General features: G+C 42.0%; 1 long non-coding RNA gene across 1 annotated transcript in view; it reads left to right on the top strand.

Annotated features, from left to right (window-relative positions):
* The window catches only part of LOC103351793 (uncharacterized), a 91,921-nt gene that overhangs the window by 49,472 nt on the left and 21,431 nt on the right, over nucleotides 1-21,018 (top strand). Inside the window, exon 6 of the long non-coding RNA XR_519493.5 lies at nucleotides 10,376-10,510. This is a non-coding gene — a long non-coding RNA (uncharacterized LOC103351793). The remainder of the gene's footprint in view (nucleotides 1-10,375; nucleotides 10,511-21,018) is intronic.

Genomic DNA, 21,018 nt, shown 5'->3' with positions numbered 1-21,018 from the left:
GTCTTGATTCTGTCTCCCACCCCACCCCCACCCCAACACAGGAGAAAGTATAGCAGTTAATGGGTACAGATTTTTTTTGGAATGCAGACATGAAGGACTAGCTGACGAGGGACTTCTCGCTTTTGCCGTCTGTGTATTGACAGCCACTTTCTTCCAGAGAAACAGTCTCCTCACAATGTTTCATAGCAGGCAGAAACCCAGCCTTGATTCTATACAACTGCTGTGTAAGGCCCAAATAGACAATGCTGTAGCACTTCAGGGTGGCACTTTCCTTTCGCATGAAAGGAAGGGTCCTAGTGAAGTGACAGATTACCTAAGGGTTATGAAAATGGGGAGACGCAGGTGTGCTTTTCATTTAGTACTGGTCCCCTGGTGAATCCTTACTTGCGTTATTGTTATTTTTTATTTGAAAGACAGAGTTACAGAGAGAGGTAGAGACAGAGTGAGAGGTCTTCCATCCACTGGTTCACTCCCCAGATGGCAGCAATGGCTGGAGCTGAGCTCCGAACTGCTCCAAAGCCGGGAGCCAGGAGCTTCTTCTGGGTCTCCCACGTGGGTGCAGGGATCCAAGGACTTGGGCCATCTTCCACTGCTTTCCCAGCCCATAGCATAGCAGAGAGCTGAATCGCAAGTGGAGCAGCCGGGACTAGAACCTGTGCCCACATGGGATGCTGGCGCTTCAGACCAGGATGTTAACCTGCTGTTCCACAGAACTGGCTCCGCATTATTGGTTTCAATTGTATAGCACTGCTAATGGGTGGCTGTCTGCAGGCTAGAAAAGAAACCCCAGATGTAACCAGGACAAGGATATGCTCTGGCTCCCATAAACTTTTGCCTTACAAAGAGGGAAGTGGATGAGATTTGGCTTTGCACATATTTAGGATGCACATCTAAATGCCAGGCTCTTGTGTTAACCCAGTTGACCTTTAAGGGTAGTGTCTCAGAAAGAGCCAAGAGTGTGCTTGCAAGGGGAAGATGCAGGCGCGTGGTGGGCCAGAGAGCAGAATGATGTCAGTGCACTTGCAGTCCAGAGAGCAGGGAGTGGGCGGTGCCCTTAGTGTTTGGGGTCAGTTTTTTCCTTTGCATTTCCGCTTCCGTTTCTAGGGGGAGTGCTTGCACTGGTGGGTGGACAGAGAGGGAGAGCTTCCAAGGTCCCTATGGATTACTCACAGCAAGGAGTCTTTTTTTCTTTCCATCCAGCAAATGTGGTGTTCACAGTGATGGCAGGTTGGAGGAAACCTGGGTGCATAAGAAAAGATAAAATGGGGTTGGTTACATTGGGCCTTAACATAATTTTGAAGGCCAGCATAGTCCACAGTTTCCTTTTTTTGCCTGTGATTGACAGAAATCATATCCCAGATTAGGGCCGTTTTGTCCCAAGAACTTATTTATTGTTTAGGTATAGAGAAAGAATTTGACTTGTGTGAGAGCTATGGCTAAATAAGATAAGAAAAAATGAAGATCAAACAAAACATGTGACGTGAATTTTGTAACGCAGAATAACTCCTTGGAGCTGAGATGTCACTGTTTGACTGGAAGAAATGGGACGTGAAAAGGTGTACTTTTTATTAGTGGGGATATAGTCACTGTATAGACCACAAACAAACAAGAAAGCCCAGCAGCATTTCTTGGGTATAGTTACTCATCTTCTCAAATGTTGCAAAATACCAAAGGGAAAGGAAAACCAAAAAGGAGGGGAAGGGGAGAAAGTTGGTGTTTTTTTAAAAAAAAAAATCCGGTGATTCACCAACTTGTGCTGACTAATATCAGTGAACTCATAATGAGTAACAATAGTGAATTTAGAGGGGATATAAGTAGCACGAGAGCTATTTACAGGTCCCTTTAGTACGAAGTCAGCTGAGTTGGTCACAAGTAAGGATCCCCTTTGTGATTTTGGAAGGAATTCCATTTACCACCACGAAGTTCCGTCTCCTTTAGAATTCTTACAAGTGCAGCTCCTTTGGCGTTCACCTCCTGGTGGGGAGCTCTTGGCAGATGAGCTTGTTTGTTCCTTTTGCATTGAAGCAGTACCATATGTGTAAGCAAGAGCAACCGATTGATTAAAACGAGGTTGGTAGTGATGTCTGTGAACCGGAAACAGAGGTTTGTTGGAGTTTATCTGAAGTTTTCTTTTCTTATAATGGTGTAAAAGTGTTAAGATCTGACCAACCATCCTTTTCATAAACACACGCTATTTTTTTAAAAAATGAAAGATCATTACATGTAAATAAATGTGCCATGACAGGATAGTCTGTTATAGAATTTTCAAGGAACTGAGTGTTAATCAGAAAATGATTTGTTTTTAACTTTGTTGAGAATATTTAAAAATGTTGATTAATTTCTCTGAAACTCTACTTGACACTGGGCCGAATAAGGGGATTTGCTATCTTTTCCTATCAGCATCTGTCTTCTTTTTATAGATACTGATTATTGACTGGCCCCTTGTCCTCATTAAACTTAAACTCCCTAAGGACAAGGACACTATTTGGATCATTATTGTAATGCCACTACACAGCTAACCTAATGCCTCACATGTAGCAGGCATTTATGATTTGCTTAAAGAAATAAGAAGGCCATGAATCATATATTAAAGATGAATTTATTTAGCTGTGTCTTGGGGATTATGGTGTCATTTACAATTTTTTTATGAAAAAGATTTCAAACCCAGCTAAATTTAAAACATGACTGAATGTTCCATTTTCAGCTAAAATCTTTAATTGAACTTAATTCCATTTTTTTTTCTGTTCAGTTTTGTTTTATCCTTGTTATTTGGGATCTCCAGAGACTTGGAGGTCCCAAATGACTTTATATAGACAAGTGAATGGATAGATAGATATATAACTTTAGATAGATAACTGTAGATATATAGATATATAACTATAGATAGATATCTATATAACTTTATATAGATAAGTGAATGGATAGATAGATGGATAGATAGGGATGTGAGATATATATATATATGCATATATATGCATGTATGTATGTAATTGGAAGATAATCCTGAGTTCTGTTCATTTGAATAAGGGCTTTGCATATGTTTTTCTGCTTTTAGTATGATAAATAAGAAACTTATCTCAAAGGGTATGAGTTTGCATGGCATGAAGAGAGAAGACAAAGTCTTAGGTTTTCTTGGTTGAAGGCATTGTTGGAAGGTCTTCCAACAAGTAACTGCATGGATATTTATTTAAGTAAAATTAAGTCCATAGGCAAGTTGCTGAGCAGTTGTAGTTTGTTTTAAAAGAATCAAATGGTTCAGAAATACAGAGTTGCAGTTTTATTAAGGCATAGCTTATAAGCTTCTCTCCATTTAATTTATTTCAGTTTCAACATGAAAAATTATATCTTTGCTTTTAAAGTTGATTATAATTTAAGTAACTTTGTGGTAAATGTAATAGGTCCATTGTTCAGAGTCAGGGATGCTGAAAGTAGACTCATTTAATGTCATTCCTTTAAAACGAGTGTTAAATTTAGATGAGGGTTAGAGCTACCCAGAAACTGTAATGTAGAAATTGGTGCTTTCTTGTAGGAAAAGTTTTATCCAAGAATTTTCCTTTCACAATTAGAGCAAATTGTTTTTAAAAGGAAATAGTTTTTAAAATCCAATTTGGCTATTGTAGTCTGCTCATCAGTGGTTTCGTTGGTATATGAGAATAAAAATGGGCGCAGAAGAGGGATTTACGGGACATTTGGGTTAAGAATTGCCTCAAGCCTTTGTGGTAACACCTTAATCCAAATAGAGGGTGTCTCCCGTTTTTGTGACTTCTGGTTATATAGGACCAGATGTTATAAGTATTGTTCCTCTTATATAGAATCATTATTTCTAGTTCATTCAGAAGTAGTCTAACAGCTTATTCCATGAAACTCAGAGATCGAACGTTGTCCAATCTAAGTTTAGAACTTTGGAACTAGGTTAGTAAACAGCATGATTTTACTTTCATTTTGACTTGTAAGCAGCCTGAGTGACTTTAATCCTGTATAAAAAATTTCCTATTGGCAATGTCTGAAATATCTTTCCCAAAGTGAAACTTTGATACTAGATAGAACTTCAGAGTCTTGGGTTTATTAGAGCTTTTTAGCAGAGGGCACTGGTGAGCTGAGGAGCATGGGTGACAGGAATGTTTTAGAAGGAGGTTATTGAATGGTCCAGGAAATGCTACAAATAAATATGATTGGATTGCTGGAGCCAAACCACACTGGAATGGGCGGACCTTAGCTATTTGGTTTTAACTTCTAAAAGCAAATGGTTTTTAGCTTTGCTATACAAAGGGAATCTAGAAGTTATTGTTGAATAGCTAACACTTTATTTGAGCAGTAAAGATAAATGGGACATTCCACATTGAATCATGAAAACAAGGTGACAAACATTAGCTTGCTCCTTGATCCAAGTAACTTTCTGGATTTTGTGCAGTTTTCAAGTGTGTAGGAGGGTGGAAGTTTTTCATATTGGTCAGCACTAAAGAGAATGGGTTGCCTCAGACTGTAGAGATAATGGCTGCACAAAATAAAGAGCCTAATTAAATGTTGAGTGAGTGGATTCATAAACCTTAAAATTCTGGACTGATAATGAAGCTTGAGTCAAGAAAGTAGAGCAACACTATTTTATACATTGAGAGTCAAATCATAGGGTGTGTTATACTAAGAAATGGTGCCCATTGGAGCTATAAAAATAAGCTCAAGAAAAATTTCTATCCAGTGATGGTTGAGAGGTATGTGAGAAGGTGTCTCTGGTCACTGGAATAAAACAGTGCCATCTAGTGGAGGCCCTTCACTATTACAGATTGCAGTAAACTATTTTAGATTTCGATTCTTAGTAAAATGTGACAATTGATTTTCTTTCTCCAAGAGCATTTTACCAAAAAAAAAAACCACTAATTTTACATTTTCAATAGAGTTGCAAAAATAGTACACAGTTCCCACATACCATTTTACCTAGCATTCTCTGTTAACGGAACCAGGAAACTTACATTGGTACGAAAGCACTAGCTAAAGTCCAGACTTTATTCGGATTTCACCAGTTTTTCCACTTATGTCCTCGTCTGTTCCAGGATCCCATCCAGGATCCCACAGTGTTTTTAGTCATCATGTCTCCTTAGGCACCAAATCTGAGACAGTTCTTCCTCAGTTCAAAGAGTGTTTACTGAAAACGCTACCCTAGGGATTGTTGTGGCTGTTGTACATTTGAAAATATAGGAGACTTAGAGAATTTAGAGGTAATTATGAAATAAGAATTTCTACTTAGAAGTACTAATCTTGTCCCCCCCCCCATCTTTTTAAATAGCTTTATTTGTACTTGCAAAGTGCTTCGTAAATTTTACTTTCTCAAGTTACTTACAAGGAAATTGAGCCATAGGGGAGTTTTCTATTTTGCCTTAACTTGAACAGCTGTCTCACATGCACTGGCAGGTAGCAAAAGGGACAACAGATTACAAAGCAATTGAAAAGTAATCCTCGTGTTGCCAACTTTTTTTTTTTTACAATAGTAACTGAAATTTTAAATCTTTCAAAATAGCACTGCATAGTAAATCAAACATTTTATTTTTTAAAAGTTGATACCTAAAAAAACCCAACAAATGCCTTCAAAATATTTTCCATCTGTAAACATCATCATCTCTGTACCTTTGTAAGCTTGGACTATCTATCCTTAAGAGTTCTAAACTTTTTTGCTATCTCATATATTGAAGCAGGTATTTCTATTACATGTTGTTTTTAAAAGCACAGGAATTTTTTGTCCTTAAACAACTTTTTGGTTTTGTTGCACTCTCTTCCCAAGAAGTCACATGCAGTATTGGAGAGATTAGAATAACAAATTGAGGAAACAGTCTGAGGCTTATTTTACTGGTTTATGGTTTTATTCCCCAGAATATTGCCTTTTGTACCCTGCGAGTCTCCTGAATATAATAACCACAGTGAAATCGGGTATACCTGAAAGCAGAAAGACCTGGTTTTCCACGGAGGGTGCATTTCCTTCATCACTGCTCCACACCTACCTTTCCTATATCCACCCCAGTTGATGTGGTGATGCTCTGTGAAATGAAATTGCCTCATAAGCAAAATGAGATGTTTCTGTGAGGGCCTTTAGCAAGATACCTTATTGGGAAAATCACCCTCAGGTTACTGCTGGCATGAGAGAAGGATGGATGTACCCTGTTTCCAAGATGCCAAGAGATCTTTGAGCTGTGGTCATCCCATAAAGTTGCCAAGCTGCAGAGGTTGTGTGCCTTTGGAAGCCATCATGTCTGCTTTCCCAGAATGTTTTGCTTGACTAGGAGATACAAATGTGTTGCTTATCCAAGGATTGTGCAGTTGAACCCCATTTATCTTTTTCTGTTTTTTTTTAATTAATTATTTTTTAAGGAATACAAATTTCATAAGTACAACTTTAGGAATATAGTGATTCTTCCCACCATACCCGCCCTCCCACCCACACTCCCATCCCTCCTCCTCTTCTCTCTCCCCTTGCCAGTCCCATTCTCCATTAAGATTCATTTTCAATTAACTTTGTACACAGAAGACCAACTCTATACTAAGTAAGGATTTCAACAATTTACACACACACACACACACAAAACAAGAACTAGTTTTACAGTTAACTCTCATAATACAACTCCTTGAGCACAGAGGTACTGCATGGGAAGTTAATGCACAGACTCCTGTTGTTAATTTAACGACTAACACTCTTATATATGATGTTAATTACCACCCAAGGCTCTTGATATGAGCTGCCAAGGCTGTGGAAGCCTTTTGAATTCACAATCTCTGTCAGTATTTAGACAAGGCCATAAGCAAAGTGGAAGTTCTCTCCTCCCTTCAGAGAAAGGTACATCCTTCTTTGATGGCCACTTCTTTCCACTGGGGTCTCTCCCACAGAGATCCCTTATGTAAAACATTTTTTTTGCCACAGGGTCTTGCCTTTCCATGCCTGAAATGCTCTCACAGGCTTTTCAGCCAGACCAGGAAGCCTGAAGGGCTGATTCTGAGGTCAGAGTGTTACTTAAAGTGATTGTCATCCTATGAGTCTGCTATGTGGACTGCTTTCCATGTTGGAACATTCTCTCCTTTTTAATTCTATTATTTTTACCAGGCACTTTATCCTATTTACATGATCACTTTAAGACTTAATCCTATCTATATGCTCACTTTAACATTTAAGATGGCATTTTTATCACCCAGCTAAGTGGGATTTGGGTCCCATGGAAAGTTTTTAAACTGTACCCTTAGGAGTAAGTCTGTAGTAATGTATGCAGAACTATACAGCTTTACAGTTAAAAACTTCCTCCTCTCTGTCTTATTCCCACTCTTATTTTTAATGAGAACCATCCTCAACAGACTTTATACACATATGATTAACTCTATATTAAGAAAAGAGTTCAGCAAATAGTATGAAGAAAAAAAGCCAAAATAAACAAAAAAAAAAAACCCAAACTGTTCCTTGACAGTCAACACAAGGGCAGCTCAAGTCTGTTTTAATTGCTGTATTTACCTGTATGCATAGGTAATGTTTTTTGAAAGTGAAAACAAACACAAAATACAATTGCCTTCTCTTATGGCAACCTGGGGGAGTAGAGAAATTAATCTTTGCAGTTTCTTGCCTACTGTTAGGATTCCCTCCTCTGTCCTTCCACTTCCTTGCCATCCAGACAGCTCAGTGGGCCCACTGAGGCTTTACATTTCCTTCCATCCGCTGCTGCCCTTTGTGCTGTCTGAAGTGAAGTATATGTGCATGAAGGGTTCTATCCTGTCTTTGTAATGCAGCTCTTACTCCTTCAGATAAAATAGTTGAAGGTCAGCTGAAGTCTTGGGGAAGTACTAACTGAAGGTCAAGGACTGACTATTGTAGACTTGTGAACATTTGTGCAAGGGAGCATTTTGCTGTTGCTCAGTGTCTCCCTCAGCAGGGTGTCTAGTCACATGAGAAGCACCCAAAGTAAATCTTACCAAAACTACTAATTATAAAGATGACCTCCTCTGGAACACAGGAAGCAAGCAGTTTTTCAGGCCTATGAATGAACGAAGGCTTTCCAAATAAATCTATTTGCACAATGTCTTAGATCATATTACATCTCGTGAACTGAGCTGTAAGAATGTGAACACATTCCGAAGGAAATGGGAGAAATAAAGAATTTGCCTGTTCAGCTGTATACTTCTAGAACTTCATATGTTTATTGGACACTGGATACTGAAGAGATAATTTTTAGGTTAATGTTTAGCAGGCTTGTGATGATTTTTCATAAACCTCCATTTTGTTTTGACAGTAAGAGGAAAAAATTTTATTGGTGCTTCTCACAGTTGTCTGTGATTAAGCATTGCTTTGTGCTTTTTAAGACAATTCTTTTAACATGGTATAAGTTAGACATTGTGTGCACAGTGTTAAGGGCCTAAGAAATGAGTTGGAGTGAGAAAAGAGGGGCTGCCTGCCCCGCCCCAGGAATATTGAGAGATAAGTGTCACTTTGCAGACACTTCACATGTTAGCACTAATCCTCTTACTCCTAGTTAATTTGCTTTTATTGACTCTAAACTTAGGTACTTTGTTAACCTTTGGCTACAATAATAGTTCTCCAGCTTAAAAAAATGGACTTTTATTCCTGCAAGCCATAGGACACTTCAGATGGTTAGAGAATAAGGCTGTTTAAACTGTTAAGTTATTCCCTTGATTGGTCATTATTATGTGCTTTTGGAATCTTTACATTCTAGGAAATGTAGAAGAGTGATGAGTGGGTCTTTCTATTTATGTATTCTCCAGTTCTTAGTGCTTAATAAATGTTGAATATTCTATGGCTACGTTGGGTTCCCAGAGCACATAGTATTATTAAGTTTAAGGCCTATGGGAAGAATTTGTACAGTATTTAATGAATACTAAGGTTTTGTCTGGATTGGAGTTAATAAAAAATCCATTTCTCTTTGTGTACTTTACATACCCCACGATTTAAAAATAGGCTGGTCTTGGCTGCACTTGGTTTTCATGACCTTTTCCCCATTATTATATTTGAGAATGATGCAAAGTGGGACATTTGCTAGTATGTTAACTTGATTATAATTTTCATACATCACAAAAATATTTGCTATTTGTCCATCAGCCAGGCTAAATCAAAGCTCTTTTAAGTCTCAAATTTTCTTTGTCTGCCTCTTAACGCTCCTCACTGTGGGCTGAGCTGGGGCATTGATTAGCACGCAGCACTGGGGCCCAGAGCGGCTTTCCCACCATCTGCAGTGTGAAGCGATCGACTTGATGCTGCACTCGTCTTATGTAATTGCAACAACCACGTACTTAGCAAGAGAGTTTGCAGCCTGTAAGTAGGTTTATTCCATCTTACGATAAACTTTGGCTAATATGAGAGAGGCATCTGGAAGATAAGGTTATGGAGACTGGATGAAAAGGAAAAGAGGGGGTATATTGTGGTGCTCTGCCCTGTTTTGAGGTGTACAAGACATCTAAGGGATTTTCCTTTATGCCTGCACTAATTCCTGTTACTTTAAAGAAATTTTTTAGAAATACTTGAGAATTTCCCTTTTAAAATACTTTTAATTTAGCCGGCGCCGTGGCTCAATAGGCTAATCCTCCACCTTGCGGCGCCGGCACACCGGGTTCTAGTCCCGGTTGGAGCGCCGGATTCTGTCCCGGTTGCCCCTCTTCCAGGCCAGCTCTCTGCTATGGCCAGGGAGTGCAGTGGAGGATGGCCCAGGTGCTTGGGCCCTGCACCCCATGGGAGACCAGGAAAAGCACCTGGCTCCTGGCTCCTGCCAGGATCAGCGCGGTGCGCCGGCTGCAGCGGCGGCCATTGGAGGGTGAACCAACGGCAAAGGAAGACCTTTCTCTCTCTGTCTCTCTCTCTCACTGTCCACTCTGCCTGTCAAAAAAAAAAAAATACTTTTAATTTTTGAATATTTATTTGAAAGGTAGAGAGAGAGAGAAAGAAAGTAAGAAAAGAAGGAAGAAACAGAGATAGAGATCTTCCATCCATTGGTTCACTCCCTAAATGTCTACAACAGCCAAGTCTGGGCCAGGCTGAAGTCAAGAGATGGCAACTCCATTCATGTCTCTTACCTGGGTGACAGGGACCCAAGTACTTGAGCCACCACTGCTGCCTCTAAGGGTATGCATTAGCAGGAAATTGGAATCGGGAGTAAAACTGGGACTCCAACCCAGGCACATCAATATGGGAGGCAAATATCCCAAGTGGCATCTGAAAACGCCTGCTACCTAGTTACTCTGTTCCCTGATACTCTTCTCAAGAACCACATACTCAAAAACATACATATTTGGTAGTAAAATACCTGGCCTGCAGTTAAGCAATAATGATTTCTGTTTTTGGAAGAAGAGTGTAGTGTTTTGGATGTAGCTAGATCCCTCCCTCTCTGCTTTCTTTACACAGATGGAGAAACAGTGTTGAAAGGTGGCAACGTCCTTGAAATCAACAAAGAACTAAAGTTGCACCGAGCTCAACCAGAAGACTAGAAAGGCTTCCTGATCGGCACCCTCTTGCAGAGAAATGCCTCGGTGCAACTTTGTAAGTACTGACCTTCTGATTCCATCATTTGTGATTTTAAAAGAATGTTAAACTTGCGTTAAAAATGCATATGTTCCTTTAAAAATGCAGGCTTTTCGCAGCATTTGAATCTATCCATATGTTAGATTTTGGGCCAAATTAACCAGCCAATTTCAGATCTCTGTGTGGTTTTGTGGTTTGTTGTTGTTGTTTATTTTTGTTTTGGAAAGTCTAGGTATATATCCACTCAGACTTTGTGTCTAATCCGAGCCTGGGGAAACTGGCCTCAAACTGCTTGTCATCCACTGGTTCAGTGAAGGCTTCTCTCCGGGGGCTGAGCTCATTCATGTTCTCTGAGTAGCCGCCGTCGGTCCTACAGTGCTTCTGCCTGAACTGTACGCCCCCCATCTGCCCTTGAAGCTTGGCGCTGGCTTCCTTTTGCATGCTCTTGTGTTCCCAAGTCCCTGAGCTCCTAGAGGGCCCAGGCCAAGGTTCAGCCAGGGGACCCCACCAGGGATCTCTTCTCACCCCACCCACCTTTAGAAGGACATTTGACTAGGGAGCTCTCTGTGGGCTCTGATTTGTAGCCAGGGTAGGGAACTCCTTTTTTTTTTTTTTTAAAGATTTTTATTTATTTATTTGAAAGAGTTACACAGAGAGAGAAGGAGAGGCAGAAAGAGAGAGAGAGAGAGAGAGAGAGAGAGAGGAGAGAGAGAGAGAGAGATAGGTCTTCCATCTACTGGTTTACTCCCCAGTTGGCCGCAATGTCCAGAGCTGCACCGATCTGAAGCCAGGAGCTTCCTCCAGGTCTCCCACGCGGGTGCAGGGGCCCAAGCACTTGGGCCATCTTCTACTGCTTTCCCAAGCCATAGCAGAGAGCTGGATCAGAAGTGGAGCAGCCAGGACTCGAACCAGCACCCATATGGGATGCCGGCACTGCAGACAGTGGCTTTACACACTATGCCACGACGCTGGCCCCAGGGAACTCTTATAATGAATGAAGGTCACATCTCTTTGGGAAGAAACTCGGAAAGCAACCTAGGTAACACAAACCTCTACTCAAGATATAAGTTTGGGGCCAAAGGAGAATAGGAGAGGTTTTCACACACTCTGACAGTGTTCATTTGTGTGTTGCGTGCCCTGCTCTAAACCAGCATTGGCTGAGTTTCAGCTGTGCTACAGCACTGGGAGGAGGAGTTGATTGGCCTTATTTGAGAAATCAGACCATAAGTTTAACAGAGGTATTCAAGATATTTGCCCAAGACCACATAGCTAGCAAACAATAAAAGCTATGTGTTACCTCTACTTGTCTGTTTTCACCAAACCATACCAAGAAAATAAATCTCAAACTAGATGTTGGGCCTGATAGTTCCTTTCTTATTTCTATGTCAGTATAAATAATAACCACAAAAGTGTTTTCTGGGCATATGTTTTCCGTTTTGCGGAGTTTCTGTCTAATACTAACATGTTATATTTATTTTAAAAGACATTTTTTCACGGTCCCAACTATATGTCAGAGCCTCTTCGAGGTGCTAGGGATACAGCAGTGAAAATTGTTATTTTTATCAGGTTCTGAGAGAAAACTCGAAGCTCTATCTGGGCATATTTCATCATGTTTTTCCTTCGCCTCCAGGGCCTTGAAACATAGTATCAATATGGTATTCACTGCCTTCTTAGAACTACCTGCTCCTTGGAATATGCTGGTTGCTGGAGCTATTGGCGGGCCCTCTTGGCTCCATGGTCATCTCCCCAGTAGCATTTGGGTCATGTTAGGTTTGACTCAACTCACAGTACCTCCATCCTAGTCTGCAAAATACCCATGGCTACAATCATCACTTCGTTCAGTGTCCATTTATTTTGGGCTAGCTCCTTAGTATACTAATGGAACATTCTCCTCCACCTGCCTGTATGACATCATACTTCAGACATAGGACAACATTTTTTAATCTTTTTTTTTAACTTTTATTTAACAAATATAAATTTCCAAAGTACAGCTTATGGATTACAGTGGCTTCCCTCCCCCATAACTTCCCTCCCACCCGCAACCCTCCCCTTTCCCATTCCATTCGCATCAAGATTCATTTCCAATTCTCTTTATATACAGAAGATCAATTTAGTATATATTAAGTAAAGATTTCAACAGTTTGCACCCACACACAACATGAAATTTGACTTCATCACCAACACATCATATGTATGAATTCCCTGATTTTTCCGATGCGAAATTTTCCCATTGGGCTCACTGTGACTGTGATGAGGGAGGTGATGAGCTGTGTCTTGGGAAGGTGTGTGTGTGTGTGTGTGTGTGATGTTTTATTTACACACTCTGCCTTTCTCCTCAGTAACAAACATTCATTTCCATGGTAGTTATCTGTGTAATTGTCTAATGTGTTCTCCACTGAGTTCAAATTCCCTGATGGCAAAAGCTGCTGTCACATCACCTGGCATGTAGTGGCTGTCCAGTCAAGGCTTGTTTTTACGTGTAGTGTGAAGAGGACTCTGCTTGGGACCCTGGAACTTGGGCCCAATCCCATTTTTGCCTCAAGAGGGTATGTGACCTTGGGCCGATCGCTTCCTGTCTTTCGACCACAGTCTCCTCAACTGAGAAAGGAGGGTATGGCCAGGGAGATTTCTGAGGTTGCTGTGGGCTTTATGAGTCTCAGCTTGGGTCTGACTAAATGGGGGAAGAATTGCAGCCCAGTTAGTTGGATGCCACAACTTTGTTTCCAAACCCAAGCTGACTCTACTCGAGTGCCCTCCCTTGGGTTGGGAACGCCTGGCCCGTTGCTTTCCTGAGGAACCCATGCCAGATTCCCGAGTCACCTCCTCTGGGACGTCTGAGGGCAGTGTTTTTCAGACTTGTTCTGTAGCAGCTGAATTCCCTTCGAAGGAACAATGAACAAATTGCATTATATGTGGGCACGGTATTAGCTGCATGTAAGATGGAGGAATCCCAGAAGGTAGAATCCCACAGGGTTGTTCAGAATAATAGTTGGTCTGCTTGGAGAGGGAGTAGAGAGAGACCCATGGCCCTCCTTGCTTGGCCAGTTATGTTCTTAGTCTCAGCCACTCTTCCCCCCCACACCCCTGCGCCCTGCCCCATCTCCAGTGCACTGATTTCCCGGCTCGCTTCATAGAACTTTTCAAATCCTCTGCCCTGGCCAGGTAATAGGGATTTGGGTGGCACTGGTAACCACATTGGCATGTGACAGCTCCACTCTCAAAGCTGGGATCTGAAATTTAGCCCATCAACATCCTCCCCTGAACCCCTTTGTAACCCCTTAATTCCCTTCTGTGGCTCTTTTGTGCCTCACCCCCCCTGCCCTGTCACACACAGCCCACCACTTTCTGAGTGCTGCCAAGAAGATTGGAAACCTCTCAGTTTGCAAGCGGCCAGATCACGTGGTTTCTTCTCTAATCCAGGGGGAATCAAGTTGTTAAAGCAAACTTGAGCAAGAGAATTTGCAGCTCTAATTCTGGGGGAAAAAAATCGCAACTTATCAAATCACCTAAGATGAAATAGATAACCTGAATAGTCCTAGAACCATGAATAAAAGTGGATTCATAGTTAAAAACCTTCTGGAAAAAGAGCCTCAAGACCCAGACGGTTGGCATTGGTAAATTCTCACATTTAAGGGAAGAAATAGCATGAATTTCAGACAATATATTCCAGAAGATGAGGGAAAATATTTCAACTTATTTTATGAGGTCAGCATTACCTTGATACCAATCCTGATTGGTATCAAAGTATCAAGGACTTGGGCCATCTTCTACTGCTTTCCCAGGCCATAGCACAGAGCTAAATCTGAAGTGGAGCAGCCGGGACTCGAACCAGAGCCCATATGGGATGCCGGCACTGCAGGCGGTGGCTTTACCTGCTACACCACAGTGCCGGCCCCCTTCCTTTATTTCTGATGTAAGCATTTAGTGTTATAAATTTCCCTATAAGCATGATTTGAGCTGTATAATGAGCATTTTGAGATATTATATTTTCATTTTGTTCAGTTCAAAATTTTTTTTTTCACTTGAGGCTTTCTTGACCCGTGTGCTCATTAGAAGTATATTGTGTTCTTTCCAAGTATTTGGGCATTTTCCTTTTGTTTTCCTATTGTTCACTTCTAATTTAATTTCATCATGGCTAGAAAACATGTGTTATATTATGTTAATTATTCTAAATGTATTGAAAAGGTTTATACTTCATGTTTGGTGAAGTCTGTCTTGGTCAACATATCATATATACTTTAAAAGAATGCATATTCTGCTTTTGTTGGTTAGAATATTTTTATAGATACTACATTCAGTTGATTGGTGATGCCTTTCTGTTTATTCCATATTATTACTGAGAGGAGTTTGAAGCCTTCTGCTATAGCTGTGGATTTACCTATTTCTCCTTTGAGTTCTGTCACTTTTTGCTTCATGTATTTCGAATGCTATTACTGAGGACATAGCCATTTAGGATGGTCATGTCTTCTCAGCAAATTGGCCCTTTCCTTATTACGTGATTTCCTCCTATGTCTTTGACAACTGTCTGTTTTCAAATCTGCTTTGTGTCATAGACATACAGGCACTCCAACTTTCTTTTGCACAGTGTTTGCATGGTCATAACCTTTTCCTGTCCTGTGACTTTCAACCTGTCCGCCTATATGTTTAGCCCGAGTTTCTGTTAGACAACATGTAGTTGGTTCATTTTTAAAATTCATTATCATAGTGCCCACCTTTAATTCTTACATGTTTAGACTGCTCGAGTTTAATGTAATTGTTGATATGTTTAGATTTATGTCTTCTGTTTATTCCCTTTATAGTTGCTCCCTTGTTTATCATATTCTTTTTTTTGTTATTTTGAATATTTCATAGTGTTTTCTCTTAATCGAATCTCATGTGTATATCTATCAGACTCCATTACAACATATATATGCATATATATATATACACACACACATAAACATACTTCATAGACTTAGAATTGACATTTATCACTTTAGGTGTACTGAAAGAAACCTTACCACTGTGTATGTTCCTTTGTCCCCCTCTCTTGAGTTAGGGTTAGCTTATTTGTTACATCTACATACACTGATGACCCCATAGACAATATTATAGTTTTTGCTTCCAGCAAGGAACTCAAGAGGAGTACGGCCATGTGCCATGTAGTGACATTTCAGGCCACGATGTACATATACAGTGCTGGTCCCATGACACTAAATCACCCAGTGACATTGCAGCCTCCTAGGGCTGAGAATTTTAGAAGTCAGTGCACCTTGCTTTATTTACATAATGACAAAACTGCCTGACAGCACATTTCTTTAAAAGATTTATTTATTTACTTGGAAGTCAGAGTTACACAGAGAGGAGAGGCAGAGAGAGAGAGGGAGAGGTCTTCCATCCGCTGCTTCACTCCCCAGTTGGCCGCAACGGCCGGAGCTGTGCTGATCTGAAGCCAGGAGTGAGGAGCTTCCTCTGGGTCTCCCACGTGGGTGCAGGCGCCCAAGGAGTTGGGTCATCTTCTACTGCTTTCCCAAGCCATAGGCGAGAGCTGAATTGGAAGTGGAGCAGCCGGGAGTAGAACCGGCACCCATATGGGGTGCTGGCACTGCAGGCAGCAGCTTTACCTGCTACGCCACAGGGCTGGCCCCAACAATGCATTTCTTAGAACAGCTCCGCAGTCTTTATGCAACTCATGACTGTATAGTGTTTTATGTTATCTCAATAGCTAGCCATTCCTGTATATCAGTTTTCCTGTGGTGTCATGTCACCTCTCCTTAGATTCAGGAAAGGAGAACCTGCTTTCTGCCAAGGGCCATTTGGATATTTGTTTCCTCATTCGCTGACCACACAAAATTATCTACTTCAAAATGAACCTGCTGAAGATGTATTGACTTCTTTTTTTTTTTTTTTTTGACGGGCAGAGTGGATAGTGAAAGAGAGAGACAGAGAGAAAGGTCTTCCTTTGCCGCTGGTTCACCCTCCAATGGCCGCCACGGCTGGCGCGCTGCGGCCGGCGCACCACGCTGATCCGATGGCAGGAGCCAGGTGCTTCTCCTGGTCTCCCATGGGGTGCAGGGCCCAAGCACTTGGGCCATCCTCCACTGCACTCCCTGGCCACAGCAGAGAGCTGGCCTGGAAGGGGGGCAACCGGGGTGCAGGGCCCAAGCACTTGGGCCATCCTCCACTGCACTCCCTGGCCACAGCAGAGAGCTGGCCTGGAAGGGGGGCAACCGGGACAGAATCCGGCGCCCCGACCGGGACTAGAACCCGGTGTGCCGGCGCCGCTAGGTGGAGGATTAGCCTAGTGAGCCACGGCGCCGGCCGATGTATTGACTTCTGAGTCTCACCTTTGGTTGCCTTGGCAGGGCCAGACCAGATAATTTTGTGGGCCAGACATGGCCCAGGGGCCAGACAATCCCCAGCCCTGCAGGAAGACAGCTGTCAATGAATTACCTTAGTTTTCCTTTATCTGAGGATGTCTGTATTTCACCTTAATTTCTTAAGGAGATATTAGCTGGATATGGAATTCTTGTTGTTAGATTTTTTTTCTTCAATAATTTACACATGTTGTGCTATTTCTTTCTCTCCTCTATGATTCCTCGGGAGAACTTTGTAGGCTTTTCAATTTTTGTACCCCTATAGGTAAGGAGTCATTTGCAGGATTGTTTTCTTCATCTCTAGTTTTCAACATGGCTTTCTTTTTCATTTACCCTAGGCGAGGGTTCCTCATTTTTTCACATTTGCAGGTTTATCTGTCCTGTGATATTTATGATGTTTTATGAATATTATGAAATATTTTGTCAAGTATTTCTTCTGAACTACACAGCACTTTTTCCCACTCTTTTTGGGGCTTACATGACACAGATGGCAGGATCTTCTGCTCATGTCCCCTGGTCCCCTAAGGCTGTGTTTGTTTTGTTTTAGCTCTTCCTACTCTTTCTACTCTAAACTATTTTCTATGGGCTTATGTACAAGTTCAGTGATTCTTGAGCCCATGCAGTAAGTTTTAAATTTTGGTTATTTTTTGTTCAGTTCTAAAATTACCAACAATTCTTCTTGATGTGTTTTATTTCTTGACTCAGATTTTCTCTTCTATCCATAGATCTTAAGATTGCTCACAATTTCCTGGAGCATTTTCTAAAGATTTATTTCCTTTATTTAAAAGGCATGGTTACAGAGAGACAGAGGGAGAGATAAAGGTCTTCCATCTGCTGGTTCACTCCCCAAATAGCTGCAATAGCTGGAGCTGGGCCAGACCAAAGCCAGGAGCTAAGTGCTTCATCCATGGGTGCAGGGGCCCAAGCACTTGGGCCACCCTCTACTGCTTTCCCAGACCATAGCAGAGAGCTTGATGGGAAGAAGAGCAGCCAGGGGACTTGAACTGACGCCTAAATGGGATGCCAGCATCACAGGCAGTGGCTTAAAGCATTACGTCACAATGCTGGCCCCTCCTGGAGCATTTTTATAATAACTAGCTTAGTCTGTCAGATCATTCAAATGTGTGTCACCTCAGCATTGGCATCTGTTGATTTTTTTCTCCCCCATGCTGTATGATTATGGATTTTATCCAGGACATTTTGAATATTACATTATGAGACTCTGCATGCTATTTAAGTCTTATGTAGTTTTTTTTAACTTTTATTTAATGAATATAAATTTCCAAAGTACAGCTTATGGATTACAATGGCTCCCCCCCTGCCCCAAAGCTTCCCTCCCACCCGCAACCCTCCCCTTTCCCACTCCCTCTCCCCTTCTATTCACATCAAGATTCATTTTCAATTCTCTTTATATACAGAAGATCAGTTTAGCATATATTAAGTAAAGATTTCAACAGTTTGCACCCACATAGAAACACAAAGTGAAAAATACTGTTTGAGTACTAGTTATAGCATTAAATCACAATGTATAGCACATTAAGGACAGAGATCCTACATGAGGAGTAAGTGCACAGTGACTCCTGTTGTTGACTTAACAAATTGACACTCTTGTTTATGGCATCAGTAATCACCCTAGGCTCTTGTCATGAGTTGCCAAGGCTATGGAAGCCTTTTGAGTTCACCGACTCTGATCATCTCATGTAGTGTTAATATGTTCGTTTTAGCAGGTAGTCGGCCTGGTTGCATTCAGAGTTACTTAATTTATTTTGAATTATTTTACTTATTTGAAAAACAGATTTACAGAGGTAGAGCCAGAGAGAGAGAGAGAGAGAGAGAGAGAGAGAGTTTTTCCATTCTGCTGGTTCACTCCACAAATGACCGGCAACAGCCAGAGCTGAGCTGATCTGAAACCAGAAGCCAGGCGCTTCTTCCGGGTCTCCCACGTGGGTGCAGGGGCCCAAGGACTTGGGCCATCCTCCACTGCTTTCCCAGGCCACAGCAGAGAGCTGGATCGGAAGAGGAGCAGCAGAGACTTGAACCAGCGCCCATATGGGATGCCGGCGCTGCAGGCTGGGGCTTTAACCCACTGCGCCACAGTGCTGGTCCCTGGAACCATAGTTCTACCAAAGCTGAGGAAGGTTGCCTTGCCTTTGGGCTCTGCTCCTTCAGGTGCCATTGCCACCACAGGGCTCCCTGGAGGCTGTGGCCTGGGAGAACAAAGAGTAAGGCAGAAACAGGGGCGGGGGAAGGGGGACTCCCCCTCCCCCAGCATCAGGGATTTTCTGTCCCTGAACCAGCACCACAGGACAGCTCCTGACTCTCTGTGCCAGCATTCGGTGCTTGCTGATGGCACGTGGAGACCAGGCTTGAGTGCCCTGGAGGGAAAAAGAAGGGGGCACTCACTGCCAGTTTGTAGGCATTTCAGGCTCTGCCATTCTTTCCTAATCGGCCTGTTACTGTTCGCTTTTCAGAGTCCTTACATAGTAGCCCTGTGTGGTCTCTCCAGGTTTGTAGTTGTGGGCCCTGGGGAAGAGTGGAGCGTGCTGACCCTGTCCTCTGCAGAACTTTGGGAACTCTTTGTGTCTGACTACTTTGTGTATGGAGAATAGCATGAGTCTAGGGATGCCTTAACTGCTCCCTTAGAGTCTCTCTACCCTGCGTAACATTGTTGCTTGAGAAATTATCCTTAGGACCTGTGTAGGAGAGTGCCACGAAGTTGTTCATGGCAAATAGAATGAAACAATGTTTGTTGTGGTGCAAAGAGTTTTGAAATTCATGCATAGTTTTTTTTTCTCCCCATAATACACATTTTTCATGGCCTTTTGGAAGAGTCCACATAGGCATCTTAGGGAGGTAGGATTAATGTTACCTGTTGACAACACTGTCTCTATCCTCTGATGAAACAAAACCTTCATTCTTTTTTGACTTTACAACTAACAGTAAATTGGGTATGTCTTTTTTTCCCTCATTTATGAAAATGAAAGTGCCTTTTCAAAGTCAAGACAAAGATTGCTCAACTCCTTTTAGTCCAGCTTAGAAAAGAGCCTTGAAGGCGATGCCTCTGTATGTCTGAATCCACCAGACATCCTCTCTTAGGTGGACTTCTTTAGCGCAGAGAGCTTTGTTCTGTCCATTTCCCCGTGCCACGTTGTAGATTTTGAATGTATTACATGGACTTATGATTTCTGGTGAAGTGACTATTGTGATAATAGCTAAAATAATTTAGTGAAAAATCGGAGAATAAGCTTCTTTGAAAATCTGAAGTGAGGTTATAAATACCTCCCTTAATAGCTAATAGCTAAATGGTTAAAGGTGTTAGCAGGGTGGCGAATGATATTCAAAGACCTGTTGTTCAGGAGGGGTGGGGAGCAGGAAGCGCTGTTGGTGTAAGTGGAGAATGGAATGTTTTCGGGAGTGGGGGTTTGTCATTTCCAGGAGCTGGGCGGCAGCACGGTGGGAAGGTCTGGCTCCAGCTTGAGCCCACTCACAGGATGTCAGGGGGAAGTGTGACTAAGGTCACGGCCACGCCACGTGGTGGGCCAGCTGGATCCAGAGCAGGGGCCGCTGCCGCCACACATCCTGAGTTTTCCATGGCCTAATGCAGTGGGCTTGAAAGAAAGGGTGGATGCAGGATGCTGGCTTGGCCTGCGGAGTGCGTGGGCAGTAAGTCTTAAGTGACCGTGGGTGGAGATTACAGCATTTCATCTGCTTTTCCTTTGACACCTTTTAAAGATACAACCCACGGTTTTCAAGGGTTCATGCCAATGTCTGCCACAGGAATATTGCAGTGAATCTTAAATCCTTTCGTGTTCTTGGGAGCGCGAGGGAAAATTTTACTTGGGTCCCACTTACAACAAATGTGGAGGTTTAAAATTAGATTGAGAATTTGAAATACTCTTCATAGTAGGCAGTTTATTAAGGGGTTATTTTGAAATTCTTCTTATATAATTTTCAGATGTGTCTACTTGTGAAAAGGATACATCCATTTCTTCCAGCTTTTCTTCACAGAAGGGGCTGTTCAGGATGCTAGCAGGTTGGGTTTCAGAATTTCAGCAGCTTTATGGGTGCTGTCATCCAGTTTGACAGCTTGAATTTGCTCTCAGAGGAAATGGAATGTATTTTTAATCGCTGGAATGTATTGTACCTAAAGAACATGGAAGAGTGTATGTC

This window comes from Oryctolagus cuniculus, chromosome X, assembly GCF_051225735.1.
Source record: "Oryctolagus cuniculus isolate XC-2025 breed Fujian yellow rabbit chromosome X, ASM5122573v1, whole genome shotgun sequence".
In the NCBI taxonomy this organism is placed as follows: Eukaryota; Metazoa; Chordata; class Mammalia; order Lagomorpha; family Leporidae; genus Oryctolagus; species Oryctolagus cuniculus.
The sequence above is the reverse complement of the archived record's forward strand: the minus strand, read 5'-3'. Positions and strand labels throughout refer to the sequence as shown.